We start from the raw sequence: 15,559 nt of genomic DNA on the forward strand, positions 1-15,559 counted from the left end.
GTCGTTGGGTGAGTAGATATTTATTATGGTTAAGTCTTTTGATGGATCATCCCTTTAATCATTATATAGTGCCCTCCTTTTTTTTTATGGTGGATTTTGTTTTAAAGTCTAATTTATCTGAGATTAATATTGCCAATCCTGCTCTTTTTTGGTATTTATTTGCTTGGTATATTTTTTTCCATCCTTTGATTTTTAATAAATTTACATCTTTACCTCTAAGGTGTGTCTCTTGTATTGATGGATCCTGTTTTTTTTTTTTTTTTTCATCCATTCTGTCACTCTATGTCTCTTTCTGGGTGCATTTAGGCCATTTGCAGTCAGCGTAATTATTGATAGGTGTGAGTTTATTGCTGTCATTTTGTAGTGTTGTTTTTTTTTTTGTGGTGCTGACATTTTCTTTGTTCTCTCTTGTGCTGAATTCCTTTTGTTTGTGGATTTCTTTTGTTTTTGTAGATTTTGTTTTTATTGAGACTGTGTTTTTCTTCTTTATTTTCATGAGTAGGTTTGTTAACGTTCTTTGTGGTTACCTTGAAATTTACCCGTATCTTCCTAGATTTGAACCAGTCTATTTTTTTTCTTATTACTTGAGGAAATCTTGGTGGCATAGTGGTTAACAGTTACAGCTGCTAACGAAAAGGTCAGCAGTTCAAATCCACCATGTGCTCCTGGGAAACCCTATAGGGCAGTTCTACTCTGTCCTATAGAGTCGCTATGAGTCAGAATTAACTCGAGAGCAATGGTTTTTGTTTGTTTGTTTTTTGTACTATTACTTGGTATCGCCTTGCCTTCCTCTCCAATAGAAAATTCCATACCTACACTGGTTATTCCCTCTTTTATTGTTCTGACATTGTTGTCACTTATAGATTAACCTCTCTGGTTCCCTGTTGCAATTATTTGGCTTTGGATAGTCCTTGAGAGTTCATTTCCATGCTGTTATCTGGCTGGTATAATCTGGCATCCTAGATTCAGACTGTGGTCTGATGTTGTTTGTTCTCAGACCAAAGGGCTCCCTTTAATAATCTTGTACATTTGGTTTGGTTTTTACATATTGCCTTAATTTCTGTTTATCTGGGAATGTTCTAATTTCAGCATAAAAATATGGAACTCTTGATGAATTTTCACATTATCCTTATGCAGCGACCATGCTAACATTCTCTGTATCATTCCAATTTTGGTATATGTGCTGCCAAAGTGAGCATCTTAAGCTGTTGATCTTGATTCTCCTTCCCCATTGTGATATTAGAGGAGGTCACACAACTTCCCCACACCATTTTTACAGCCTTTTTCCCTACTCATGTTACTTTCAATGTATTCTTGAAGTAATGAAAAACTATGGAAAATTAGTTCTCCTTAGTGGTTTGGGGTCATTTAGTGGCAAAGCTAACCTTCACCTCAAAAGTGTAAATTAAATCCTTGCCTCTGAAAACAGGCCCACCTTCCCAGTAGGCTTTGAGATGGGACTGGGCAGCTTGGAGCTTGCCCTTTGCTGAGAACAGATCTTGGCCAGCTTCTTTTGTGTACTTTTGGCAAATTGGGGCATGTACCTCATTCTTTTTACTACCCATTGCTGTCTTGGAGCAAAGCTTGCCTGTTGATCATCCAACAGAGAAAAATTAAAGAGTTGGGATTAATTAGCCAGAGAAGAGGAAGTTGAAGAGGGAGAAGGACACAACACTTAATTGAACTGAAAGCCATTTTCATTACAGAAAACCGTTCTCCCTGAGAACAGAAAAAGATAAACTGAACTAGAAGTACAACTTCAAAATATTTAAATTATATTTAAAGAATCATCTTGGAAATTGAACTGGATGAGTGAGGGGGAATATTGTATTATCAAGAGTGTATAGCAGTAGAGTGAGAAAAAGGTTTATGTATGATATATGGTTAAGTGAAAAAAGGCAGAATATAAAATTATACACTATGTTACAGCACTTATTATTTTATATTCCTGTCATTTGTTTTTGTGCCTATCCACCTTTCTAAGCCAGTGAACTCTGAAGGCCTACACAGTGTTTGAATCATCTCTGTTGCACTGAATGCAGGTCCTGTTAGAGAGTAGGTACTCAAAAGTATTTGTTAAACGAATGGACAAATTGAAGTCATATAAAAATATCTAAGCATGCAAATGAATACTTGGACATAATATATAGAAATAAAGGTGGTTATGCTAGCATGGTGAGATTGTTGATGTTGTTGTTAGGTGCCGGCCAGTCCATTCCAACTCATAGTGACCTTATGTCCAACAGAATGAAACAACGCCTGGTCCTGTGCCATCCTCACAATTTTTGTTATGCTTGAGCCCATTGTTGGAGCCACTGTGTCAATTCCTCTTGTTGAGGGTCTTCCTCTGTTTCACTGACTCTCTACTCTACCAAGAAAGATGTACTTCTCCAGGGATTGGTGCCTCCTGATAATATGTCCAAAGTACATGAGACAAAGTCTTGCCATCCTCACTTCTGAGCATTCTGGCTGTACTTCTTCCGAGACAGATTTGATCATTCTTCTGGCAGTCCACGGTATATTCAATATTCTTTGCCAGCACTATAATTCAAAGGTATCAATTCTTCTTTGGTCTTCCTTATTCATTGTCTAGCTTCCATATGCGTATAAGGCAATTGAAAACACCATGGCTTAAGTCAAGCACACCTTAGTCCTTAAAGTGACATCTTTGCTTTTTAACACTTTAAAGAGATCTTTTGTAGCAGATTTGCCCAAAGCAATGTGTTCTTTGGTTTCCTGACCGCTGTTTCGTTGGGTATTGACTGTGGATCCAAGTAAAATGAAACTCTTTTCAACTTCAATATTTTTTCCGTTTATCATGATGTTGCTTATTGGTCCCATTGTGAGGATTTTTGTTTTGTTTATGTTGAGGTATAGTCCATACTGAAGGTTGTGGTCTTTGATCTTCATCAGTAAGTGCTTTGAGCAAGCAAGGTTGTGTCATCTGCATATCACAGGTTGTTAATGAGTCTTCCTGAGATCCTGATGCCATGTTATTCTTATAGTCCAGCTTCTCTGATTATTTCATCAGCATATAGATTGAATAAGTATGGTGACAGGATACAACCCTGATGCACACCTTTTCTGACTTTAAGCCAAGTAGTATCCCCTTATTCTGTTCAAATGACCACCTCTTGGTCTAAGTACAGGTTCCTCATGAGCACATTTAAGTGTTCTGGAATTCCCATCCTTTGCAATGTTATCTGTAATTTGTTATGATCCACACAGCCTTTGCATAGTCAATAAAACATAGGTTATCATCTTTCTGGTATTCTCTGCTTTCAGCTAAGATCCATCTGACCGCAGCAATAGTATTTCTTGTTCCACATTTTCTTCTGAATCTGGCTTGAATTTCTGGTTGTTCCTTGTTGATGTATAGCTGCAACTGCTTTTGAATGATCTTTAGCAAAATTTTACTCGTGTGTGGTATTAATGATATTGTTAGATAATTTCTGAATTCTGTAATGGATCACCTTTCTTTGGAATGAGACAGAATAGAACTGCCACATAAGATTTCCAAGGAGTGGCTGGTGGATTTGAACTGCTGACCTTTTGGTTGGCAAGCGAGCTCTTAACCACCATGCCACCAAACTCCAATATGGTGAGATTACAAGGGTTTTATTCTTCTCAAGTTTTCTTTCACATATTGTACTTACCTGGAAGAAAGGGGGAGGGGTGCAAATCAGACTTAAAGTATTTATTACTGTCTGGCTTACAATTGACAGGTCCCTCAATGTTCCATTTTCTATCCATGCAGCTTGTTTCATTGTTCCCGGGCTGTACTGTCTTATTTTCTGAGTACGGGCCCTTTGATTTACTTTTATAATAAAACAAAAAACTTGTTGTGGTGTAGTCGATTCCAACTCATAGAGACCCTATAAGCCAGAGTAGAGCTGCCCCCATAGGGTTTCCAAAGAGCAGCTGGTGGATACAAACTCCCGACCTTTTTGGTTATCAGCCGAGGTCTTAACCAGTGCACCACCAGAGCTCCCCTTTACAATAATCCTCTGCAATTGTTAGCTCACTCCCAGATGCACTATTTTTCAACACCTTCCCACCCCCCACTCAACCTGGCCTTCTCATCTCTCAAACCATATCTGAGTGTGACCATAATAAGCATGTTCCAGGGACATGCCCTGATCTGAACTTTCTAACAATTCTGGAATTAGGGACAAATCTCTGACAAATGCAGAAACAGTGGCTTAAAGAAGGCCTTGTGACAAGGTGCGTTAGGACTATAACCCAGGTCTTCTAACTTTTAATCCCGTGAATATCCTATCATACCATCCACTACTTGGCTGTACAACCTCAGATCTACTGTACAACCTCAAAATTAATGACTCCAAGATTATCTAGGTCCTCAAGCCAGTCTCTTCTTGATTCCTCCAGTTGCTAAGTGAAAAGGTGGGGAGTGCCAGTGGATATGAAAAATTAGCATTTACAGTAGGCCTATTTTGCTACTTAAAGTAGCCATCCTATCTAAGGTAAATACTATTATTCTCTGTACTTTTTTAGAGATGAGGCAATCAACTCAGAAAGGTTGAGGAGATTGTTTAAAGTCACACAGCTGGTAAATGGCAGAGCTGATATCCAAACCCAGGTCTGTCTGACTTCAAAATACAGGCCCTTGGCACTATGTCATAAAGGATGGGAGCTTTTCCTTAAGTTAAATCTGGTCCAGCCTCCAGGATCAGCCACTGACCATCTCCTCCCTTGAGCCTCATCTTGAACACATCTCCTCAAAGGGAGGGAACCTCACAGGCAGGCTCAGAATAGAAAGTCAGTCTGACCAGGTGGCAGCTGTAGCTTGACTGCCTCTTGGGTAAAAATGAATAAAGTCAATCATCTGCTGCTACCCATCCTTCAGGAGCTACCCAAAAAGGGTTTGGTCTCTATGCCAGGTTCAAAATTGCGCTGTCTCATCTCTAACCCTATGTCAAACCACATCTCCCTTCTCACCACTACCATCCTTTTCTTAGTTATCTAGTGCTGATATAACAGAAATACAACAAGTGGATGGCTTGAACAAACAGAAATTTATTTTCTTCCAGTTTAGGAAGCTAGAAGTCTGAATTCAGGGTGCCAGCTCCAGGGGAAGGCTTTCTGTCTTTGCCAGCTCTACAGGAAGGTCTGTGTGTCTTCTGATCTTCTGCTCCTGGGCAATCTTCATGTGGCATCTCTCTTCCTCCATCTCTGCTTCCTAGCTTGCTTGTTTAATCTCTTTTATATCTCAAAAGAGATTGACTCAAGATATACTCTACACTAATCCTGCCTCATTAACATAAAAGATAACCCATTCCCAGATGGGTTTATAACCACAGGTGTAGAGGTTAGGAATTATGACATAAATTTTTTGTGGACACAATTCAATCCATAATAATCCTCTTTCCTAGCTGGTATAATTCTGGGTAAAAGAGTATACAGCACATGAGTCACTGCATTCTGAAAGCTCTTCCCTGTATAAAAACAGCTAATGCTTATATGGCTCTTACTTTGTGCCAGACATGTTCTAAGTACCTAACACACTTAATCCTCACCACAACCATATGAGGTAGGTACTATTATAGCTCCAGTTTTACTAATGAGCAAACAGAAGTGCAGAAAAGTTAAATACTCGCTCAAGGTCACACAGTTAGTGAGTGGCAGAACTGAGATTTGAATACAGGCAAATCTGAGGAGTTCATATTCTTAATCACAACACAACACTGCCACCCTGGATATGATGTGATGTGAGAACTCAGCAACAAAGCAAGATGGAAAAAGCTTGCAATGATGCTAAAGCTGACAATAACAATATGACCTCCATCTAGACAATGTTTTACAGTTTACATAGCACTTCCATATCTGTACACTCAATTGGTGTAAAACAACCATGTAAGAAAGGACACACTGATATTATTATCCTCCACTTTCAAGGAGGCAGTATAGAACAATGGTTGAATACCCAGCTACTAGAGTTAGACTTGGATTCAAATCCTGGCTCCATTCTTTCTTAGCTGTGCAACATTAGGTATATCCTTGCTTGGCCTCAAGATCCTCATCTGTAAAAAATACCTTCATGGTGTTATGGGGGAATAAATGCAGTGATGTAGTACAGTGTCTCATACAGTTCCTGGCCCAAGGGAAGCCATCAATAAATGTTGGCTATTATCAGATGAGGGAACTAGGCCCTGAGTAGAGAATGTCCCATATAGAGCACTCAGGGAGTCAGGGACAGAGCAGAGCCTAGATCCCAAGCCCCTGCCCACGCTCTCCCCCAGTCCAGTGTTCTTCCATGGTTCCTCATCCTAAGGCCTTCATTTCATGTTTTGACAGATAAGCTTCCTGCAGGACTGCTGAGGATCAGCCTGGCATCATTTTGTCCATCACCTTCAGCCCCTGTTGCTGACAATGCAAATTCAGTACATGGCACAAGGCTGGCAGGTACCAGGCCCTTGATAAATAACTACTGAATGAATTAAATACCTATGCCATCAAAGTACTCACAATGGACCCTAGAGAGAGAGAGATGGATAAGACCATAGTCTCTGCTCCTATATGGACTCCCAAGTAAATGATTGACCAACACTCTGATAAATAATGTTCTAAAAGGTTAAACAAAGAGTTATGGGAATACCTTAGAGAAGGAAAAAGCCTCTTTCTATTCATTTGTTTGTCCTTGTGTGGTACAAATGGTTAAGTGCTTGACTACTACCCAAAAGGTTGGCCTTTCAAACCCACCCAGAGGCACCTCAGAAGACAGGCCTGGTGATCTGCTTCTGAAAGGTCACAGCCTTGAAAACCCTATGGAGCAGTTCTACTGTGTATGCATGGGGTCGCCATGAGTCAGAATTGACTCAATGGCAACTAACAACAATTATGCATTTGTTAGTAATCCCACCATTCCCAGGTAGCAAAGAGAAGAAGAGGAAAACACAATTCTTTCACAGAAAAAGGAGATTCAGAGATGAAATGACTTGCCTGGGGTCATGCACAGCCAGAGAACAAATCCTGATTTTAAATCCAAAGTGTTTTCAGCTACACGTTCTGCATTTCTAGATAAGAAACTCATTTGTTTTCACTCAAAAAATAGCAAGAGGGAAGAGACTTGTATTGGCTCATCCAAAAAGCCTAAAGTTAGACTTTTTTTTTATTAAGAACGCCTCAGCTAAGGAGTTGGGAGACATGGATAACACTGATTCGAGTTAGGTTTTGAAATGTCCTGATCTGAATAAAGCTATGCCAAAGGATAGAAGATGATCTGTTCAAATGATTGGAGTGGCATCTGGAGGCCCTACTCCAGTAATGATGGATTTCAACTCTGCCAATAAAATGCACCTACCAAATTATGGCTATAGATTAGGTCATCTGGGCTCACTGGGCATTGAGCATGATGAACCATTCCCCTCTGGGAGTTTAAGGTCAAATATGACTAGGGATTTTCCAACCCTACTCTATGTTTATTTGCCATAACTGCAAAGGAAACATGGAAATGATTATTGTTATTATTAGTTAGCACCAAAATCTTTTATTCAGTTCTTCTATAGAAATAAGTGCACAGCATCAAAATCCAAGCAAGAAAACCATGTTGTGTGCTCCTCTCGAAAAGCAAAGGATGTTTTGGCATCTTTGCCTTTTACCCTCAGACCCAACACAGTTTCTGTCTCTGTCTCATCCTTCTCTTTCTCTCATACATGCACCCACACACACACATACACATTTTCCTCTCAGTTCAGGCTGATATCTATGCCAATTCAAGGAATTCTTGCTCAACCGTTTACTAGCTGTATGACCTTGAGCAAGTTATTCAACCACTTGGAGCTTCGTTTTTTTTTCATGTGTAAAATGTAGAGTGCCTGCAAAAGTGGTTGCAGCAAAACATCAACAGGGAACTGTCAGAAATTCAAGCCATATTCAGAAGAGGATGTTGAATTAGGGATATCATCACTGATGTCAGATGGATCTTGGCTGAAAGCAGAGAATACCAGAAAGATGTTTACCTGTGTTTTATTGACTATGCAAAGGCATTTGACTGTGTGGATCAAAACAAATTATGGATAACATTGCAAAGAATGAGAATTCAAGAACACTTAATTGTGCTTATGAGGAGCCTGTACATAGATCAAGAGGCAGTTGCTTGAACAGAATAAGGGGATACTGTGTGGTTTAAAGTAAAGAAAGGTGTGCATCAGGGTTGTATTCTTTCACCATATTTATTCAACCTGTATGTTGAGCAAATAATCCGAGAAGCCAGACTATATGAAGGATAACGTGGCATCAGTATTGGAGGAAGGCTAATTAACACCCAGTGTTATGCAGATAACACAGCCTTGCTTGCTGAAAGTGAAGAGGATTTGAAGCACTTACTGAAGAAAATCAAAGACCACAGCCTTCAGTATGGATTATACCTCAACATAAACAAAACAAAAATCCACACAACAGAACAAATAAGCAACATCAAGATAAACGGAGAAAATATTGAAGTTGTCAAGGATTTCATCTTACTTGGATCCATAATCAACACCCATGGAAGCAGCAGTCAAGAAATCAAATGACATTGCACTGGCAAATCTGCTTGCAAAAGGCCTCTTTAAAGTGTTAAAAAGAAAAGATGTCACTTTGAGGACTAAGGTGCGCCTGACCCAAGCCATGGTGTTTTCAATCACCTCATATGCATGTGAAAGCTGGACAATGAATAAGGAAGACCAAGGAAGAATTGAAGCCTTTGAGTCATAGTGCTGGCTAAGAATATTGAACATACCATGGACTGCCAAAAGAACAAACAAATCCGTCTTGGAAGAAGTACAACTACAATGCTCCTTAGAAGTGAGGATGATGAGGCGTCATCACACATACTTTGGACACGTTATCAGGAGGTACCAGACCCTGGAGAAGGACATCATGCTTGGTAAAGTAGAGGGTCAGCGAAGAAGAGGAAGACCGTCAACGAGATGGATTGACACAGTGGCTCCAACAATGGGCTCAAGCATAACAATGATCATGAGGATGGTGCAGGACCGGGCAGTGTTCCGTTCTGTTGTACATAGGGTTGCTATGAGTTGGAACTGACTTGATGGCACCTAACAACAACAACATAGAGTGCCTGGCACATAGTAGGTATTCATTCAATAACTGGAAGATGAGTCAGAGGTGGTGGTACCTGCTGAATGGTGTGGGAGGGAGTGTCCTGGGGTAGAGGGATATGGGTTAGAAAATGGTGGCTTTCTGGGAGGTTTGGAGACTGAAATGGATGAACTCCTTAGGCATTGTACTTGCATCAAGCAACATCAGCAATCTTTATGCAAGCTATTATATGTTGCATGACCAAGAAACCCTCCTCTGATATTAGAACTTACTTGGTCATTAAGACTGCTGCAAAAACATGATGTCCAATCCTCACATCCTTTATGCCTACTCCTGACCTCTGCTAATTCCAAAACCTTATGTTCACTGGCCCATGCTCACCATCCTCTGTAAAACTCAAGACTCATTTGTCACTCATTCCCCATCCCATCTCCCCCAATTAAAACGATACATGTTTTCTTCAACTATCCTCCTCCTGCTGACAGATGACAAGCATGGGCTGTTGTAACAATGGATTCCCCAGGTGGAGTTTCAAAAGAAACCAGGGGATTGATGATGACATGGGCAGGCCATTAGAAAATAAGAATGTATGAAAATGAACTGCTATGCTCTAGACACAACAGGGCTGCTGTTTTGTCTTGTCGTTGAAATACTTATCTTTTGGCCATGTGATGGGAGGTCCAGTGTTCCCCTCTAACTGACAGGCACATAAGTCCCTGTTGCACTTCCTTTCCCCTGGGCCCAGTGTGTGGGCAGAATTTTCACCAGGGTCAGCTCTTTGAGTAGGATGCAGTGACAGCAGCCTGGAAGAGTGAGAGCAGTAGCAATGAAAAGGCCCCTCAGAAACCCACTGCACCTCACCTCAAATGGCCTCTCCCATGGCCAATGTAGACAGAAGAGAGACAGAGACAGAACAGACTCTGGGGGAGGGAGATACTCAGAGAAAGACTAAAAGAAGATGCATGGGCTGGAGAAGGAATGGAAGAGAAAAATAAAGTAAGGAGGGAAAAGTCAGGTAGGAGACAGACAGTAGACAAGTGAGCATGAGAAAGGAGGAAAAGAGAAAGACTGGCCAGGAGAATAAGAGACAAGAGAAAGAATAGATAGGAGAAAGGTGGGTGGGTGGGGGGAAGGACAAAAATTGCAAAAAGGGCTTTGAAGGGAGGAAACTTGTGAGCCAAAAAGGCAGAAAAGAGAGACAAAAAGGCAACTAAACAGGCTGGAGTGGGGGAGGAAAAGGAGAGTAGGAGGAACAAAAATTACCACAGACCTAACTAATCTGTTCCTTCACATTGAGCAATCCTTTCTACCTTCATAATAGGATTGCACTTGACAACTATCATCTTGACAAGCAAATGTGGAAGGTATTTGTTTTGATTTTCACCACACACTTGCCGACATTTAAAAGATGCAATAACTAGGCCAAGTTGGGGAGGGGACAAAGAGAGAAGAACCAGGAAGAGGCTTAGCAAGCCCAGAAATTTTGCCCAGTGGAGGGAGAGAGAGATTAAAACTAATTTTTATTTTGCTATTGATAGCCTTACCACACACTCTTCCAGCAAATGAAGGTGGTTAAGTTTTTGGCAACTCCATCTCCCAAATGTGCATCCTTCGCTCCAACCCTACAACCCCAGCCCCTATCCACCTTCCTAAATCATCGTTTGGGAGATTGGAATCCCATCCTTCCTCACTTCCCTGCTTCCACTCCTGCCTGCTCCTCTAAACCCTTATCCCAAATCTCTTCCTGGGCCATTCCAGCACTCTTGGGACATTTCTGGTATGTTGGGATTAGAGATACAAAGATAGAGGCTGTCTTTCTGTCCAGCCACCATTGAAGCAATGTGAGATTCTGTCCTGAGTTGAACAAGGGGGCCTAGGCTGTGGACTGAAGAGGCTTATTTCCTCTAGGTAAATATGCCTGTGAAAAAAGAGAGAGAAAAGGAGGAGAGAAAGAGAGTTTTGCATGCCTTCCACCCATTATTTTTTCTATTAACATTGTTCTACTAAAAATATAACTCATTATTAAATAAGTTCAGCACAAATGTTCTCCGGTTACATATTTCTTTTTAAAAAAACAAACATTTAACACACACATTCAGTGGTTACCTAAGTATTGCTGTGGTCTAATTGAAAGAAAACATAACTTAGAGTCAGGCAGATCTGGATACCATTCTTGGCTCTGCCAGTTATGGGGGTGGGTGCAGGAAGGTGTAATATTATATAGTCCCTCACTGTTGTAAAAATTAAGAGACAGTGTATATGAAATGCCTACTGTAAAAATGGCACGGGGGCGGTGTCTGACCTCCTCTAAATTCACAAGGAGGAAGGAGAATCAAGATCAATAGCCCAAGGCTGATTCTTATGAGGCGGAGTTCAGACATGCCTTCTCTCTCCACCACTTTTATGAATTCTGACACCAACCATCCCCCCCATAGCACTCTCTACTGGGTTCGATAATTCATTGCAATGGCCACATAGAACTCACAGATCATACTCACAATTACGGGGTTTGTTAAGAAAGTAACAGTTATAATTCAGGGTCAGGAACACTCAGAATACAGTTCTTTCATCAGGATAACCTCTTCTCAGGCGTGCTTGCAGGCACACCTCTCCCTGGCCCTCAGTCTCTGCCCAAAGGCACTCAACTTTTTCTTTCCATGGACCGGGAAGCCCACCATGCCATCTCCTTTAGGACTCTCCTTCCTTGGTGGTGGTGGGGCTCTTCTCTCTGCTCTGGAATTGACTCTCTTTTAAGGCAAAACTGACCAAGCCCCTTGGTGGGCCACAATTACCCTATCATACAGTCCTGCCCAATCACCTGGGTGGGAGTTACCAGACCGTGGCTAGAAAGGCCACACAAAAGTAATCAATCACCGCACCCACCCACAGTGTTTTGGCCATAGAGGGCATTCTAGAACCCTATAATCTAACCACCTAAGTTCCAGGGGGAAGACAAAGTGAGGCAGTCTGCCCCAGCTAGAATTCTGCAAGTCCTGAATGGCTCCCCTCTTTGCCTCATCCCCTACATCCAATCTTCTAGCAAGTCCTGTTGATTTTTACTTCCTAAATATCTCTTGTATCTACCAGTTTCTCTACATCTCTACCATCATTACCCTAGCTTAAACCTCCCTCACTTCTTTTCTGTATGACTACTTCCTAACCTATTTCCCTGACTCCATTCTCTCCCCTCTTCATGGGGAAACCGAAGTAATCCTTCTAAAACAAATTCAATTATATCATGTCCCTATTTAAAACTCTTCAATGACTCACCATCACTTAAAGTCCCAACTCCTTAGCAAATGGCAGCCAAGGCCTGCCTGATCTGGCCCATACTTTCCTGTCTTTTATCATTCACAGCCTCCTCCCACCCCACCCTTATGGTCTGGTCACATCATTCCCCAAACATGTCTCATCATCTCAAACCTGGTCTTTTGTTCTCTTTGTTAGAATCGCACCACACTTTTCTCCAACCCCTGCTTCCCCACTGGCTTGGTAAACATCTCTGCTTATTCAGGTCAAATATGCCTCATCTGGGACATCTGCTCAGTCCCTCCAACCCCCCCCCCGCCTTCCCATGCTCCCAAATGCTTTGTTCTACCTTGCCTATAGTATGTATAACATTTCCATAATTAGCGGTTGGTTTTCCTGCCTCCTTAGCTGGATCCTGAGTTTCTTAAAGGTGACCTTGCCTCCCTCATCTCTGCGTAGCCTAAGAGACTCATATAAATTGGTCTTAACAAATGTTTACTGCTGAATTAGAGCAGTTTCCTGCCTAGTGAAATCCTATGGGTATAATAACCATATAGATGAGCAAAAAAACTCTTGGAAGGGAGGAAAAGGGGACAAGCAGGGAAATGACCATTTATTGAGCACCTTTTATGTATCAGGTATAGTGCTAAACAATTTCACAGGCTCTATTTCCTCTAATACTCAAAATATTGGCAGAGGATATTACTATCCTCATTTGACAGATAACAAAACTAAGGTCCTAAGAGGATGAGTGACTTCCCCATTGCCACACAGCTCATAAGTACTAGAGTTTAGATTTGGTCTTAAGTCCATTCAATTGCAAAGCCCAAGCTCTCATCTCTGGAATACTTTAGCTCCTAAGATTAACAAAGTCTCTCTCTCTTTTTTTAAATTTTTATTGTGCTTTAAGTGAAAGTTTACTTATCAAGTCAGTCTCTCACACAAAAACTTACATACACATACTCCCAATTGCTCTCCCCCTAAAGAGAAAGCCCACTCCCTCCCTCCACTCTCTCTTTTCCTGTCCATTTTGCCACCTTCTAACCCCCTCTACCTTCTCATCTCCCTTCCAGACAGGAGATGCCAACATAGTCTCAAGTGTCCACCTGATCCAAGAAGCTCACTCCTCACCAGCATCCCTCTCCAACCCATTGTCCAGTCCAATCCCTGTCTGAAGAGCTGGCTTTGGGAATGGTTCCTGTCCTGGGCCAACAGAAGGTCTGGGGGCCAAGACCACTGGGGTCCTTCTAGTCTCAGGCAGAACATTAAGTCTGGTCTTTTTACGAAAATTTGGAGTCTGCATCCCACTGCTCTCCTGCTCCCTCAGGGGTTCTCTGTTGTGTTCCCTGTCAGGGCAGTCATCGGTTGTCTCCGGGCACCATCTAGTGCTATTGGTCTCAGCCTGATGTAGTCTCTGGTTTATGTGGCCTTTTCTGTCTCTTGGGCTCGTAATTACCTTGTGTCCTTGGTGCTCTTCATTCTCCTTTGATCCAGGTGGGTTGAGACCAATTGATGCATCTTAGATGGCTGCCGCTTGCTAGCATTTAAGACCCCAGACACCTCTCTCTAAGGTGGGATGCAGAATGTTTCCTTAATAGATTTTATTATGCCAATTGACTTAGATGTCCCCAGAAACCATGGTCCCAAAACCCTGCTCCTGCTACACTGGCCTTCGAAACGTTCGGTTTATTCTGGAAAATTCTTTGTTTTGGTTTAGTCCAGTTGTGCTGACCTCGTCTGTATTGTGTGTTATCTTTCCTGTCACCTAAAGTAGTTCTTTCTACTATCTAATTAGGGAATACACCTCTCCCATCCTCCGTCCCTCCCCCACTCTCGTAACCATCAAAGAAGATTTTCTTCTGTGTTTAAACTATTTCTCGAGTTCTTAAAAAAGTGGTCTTATACAATATTTGTCCTTTTGCAACTGACCAATTTCACTCACCATAATGCCTTCCAGATTCCTCCATGTTATGAGATGTTTCACAGATTCATCACTGTTCTTTATCGATGAGTAGTATTTCATTGTATGAATATACAATAATTTATTTATCCATTCATCCGTTGATGGGCACCTTGGTTGCTTCCATGTTTTTGCTATTGTAAACAGTGCTGCAATGAACATGGGTGTGCATATATCTGTTCATGTAAAGGCTCTTATTTCTCTAGGATATATTCCAAGGAGTGGGATTGCTGGATCGTATGGTAGTTCTATTTCTAGCTTTTTAAGGAAGCTCCAAATCAATTTCCAAAGTGGTTGTACCATTTTATATTCCCATCAGCAGTGTATAAGTGTTCCAATCTCTCCACAGTCTCTCCAATATTTATTATTTTCTGTTTTTTGGATTAATGCCACTTTTTTTGTTGTTGTTGGAGTGAGATGAAATCTCACTGTAGCTTTGATTTGCATTTCTCTAATGGCTAATGATCGTGAGCATTTCCTCATATATCTGTTAGCTACCTGAATGTCTTCTTTAGTGAAGTGTCTGTTCATATCTTTTGCCCATTTTTTAATTGGGTTATTTGTCTTTTTGTAGTTGAGTTTTTGCAGTATCATGTAGATTTTAGAGATCAGGCACTGATTGGAAAGGTCAGAGCTAAAAACTTTTTCCTAGTCTGTAGGTAATCTTTTTACTCTTTTGGTGAAGTCTTTGGATGTACATAGGTGTTTAATTTTTAGGAGCTCCCAGTTATCTAGTTTTTCCTGCATTGTTAATGTTTTGTATACTGTTTATACCATATATTAGGGTTCCTAATGTTGTCACTATTTTTTCTTCCATGATCTTTATCATTTTTGATTTTATATTTATGTCTTTGATCCATTTTGAGCTAATTTTTGTGCATGGGTATGGGTCTTGTTTCATTTTTTTGCAGATAGATATCCAGTTATGCCAGTGCCATTTGTTAAAAAGACTGTATTTTCCCCATTTAACTGTCTTAGGGCCTTTGTCAAATATCAACTGCTCCTATGTGGATGGAGTTATGTCAGGATTCTCAATTCTGATCCATGGGTCTATGTATCTGTTGTTGTACTAGTACCAGGCTGTTTTGACTACTGTGGCAGTATAATAGGTTCTAAAATCAGATAGAGTAAGCCTCCTACTTTCTCCTTTTTCAGTAATGCTTTACTTATCCTGGGCCTCTTTCCCTTCTATATGAAGTTGGTGATTTGTTTCTCCGTCTCATTAAAGAATGTCATTGGGATTTGGATTAGAACTGCATTAAATGTATAGATCGCTATTGGTAGAAT

General features: G+C 41.0%; 1 non-coding gene across 1 annotated transcript; it reads right to left on the minus strand.

Moving 5' to 3' along the window:
* Positions 1-1,092: 1,092 nt before the first annotated feature.
* On the minus strand, positions 1,093-1,199 carry LOC126069816 (U6 spliceosomal RNA). The gene has a single exon (XR_007516083.1). It is a non-coding gene; the product is annotated as a U6 spliceosomal RNA (small nuclear RNA).
* Positions 1,200-15,559: the final 14,360 nt, after the last annotated feature.

The sequence above is a fragment of the Elephas maximus genome, chromosome X, assembly GCF_024166365.1.
Source record: "Elephas maximus indicus isolate mEleMax1 chromosome X, mEleMax1 primary haplotype, whole genome shotgun sequence".
NCBI lineage: Eukaryota > Metazoa > Chordata > Mammalia > Proboscidea > Elephantidae > Elephas > Elephas maximus.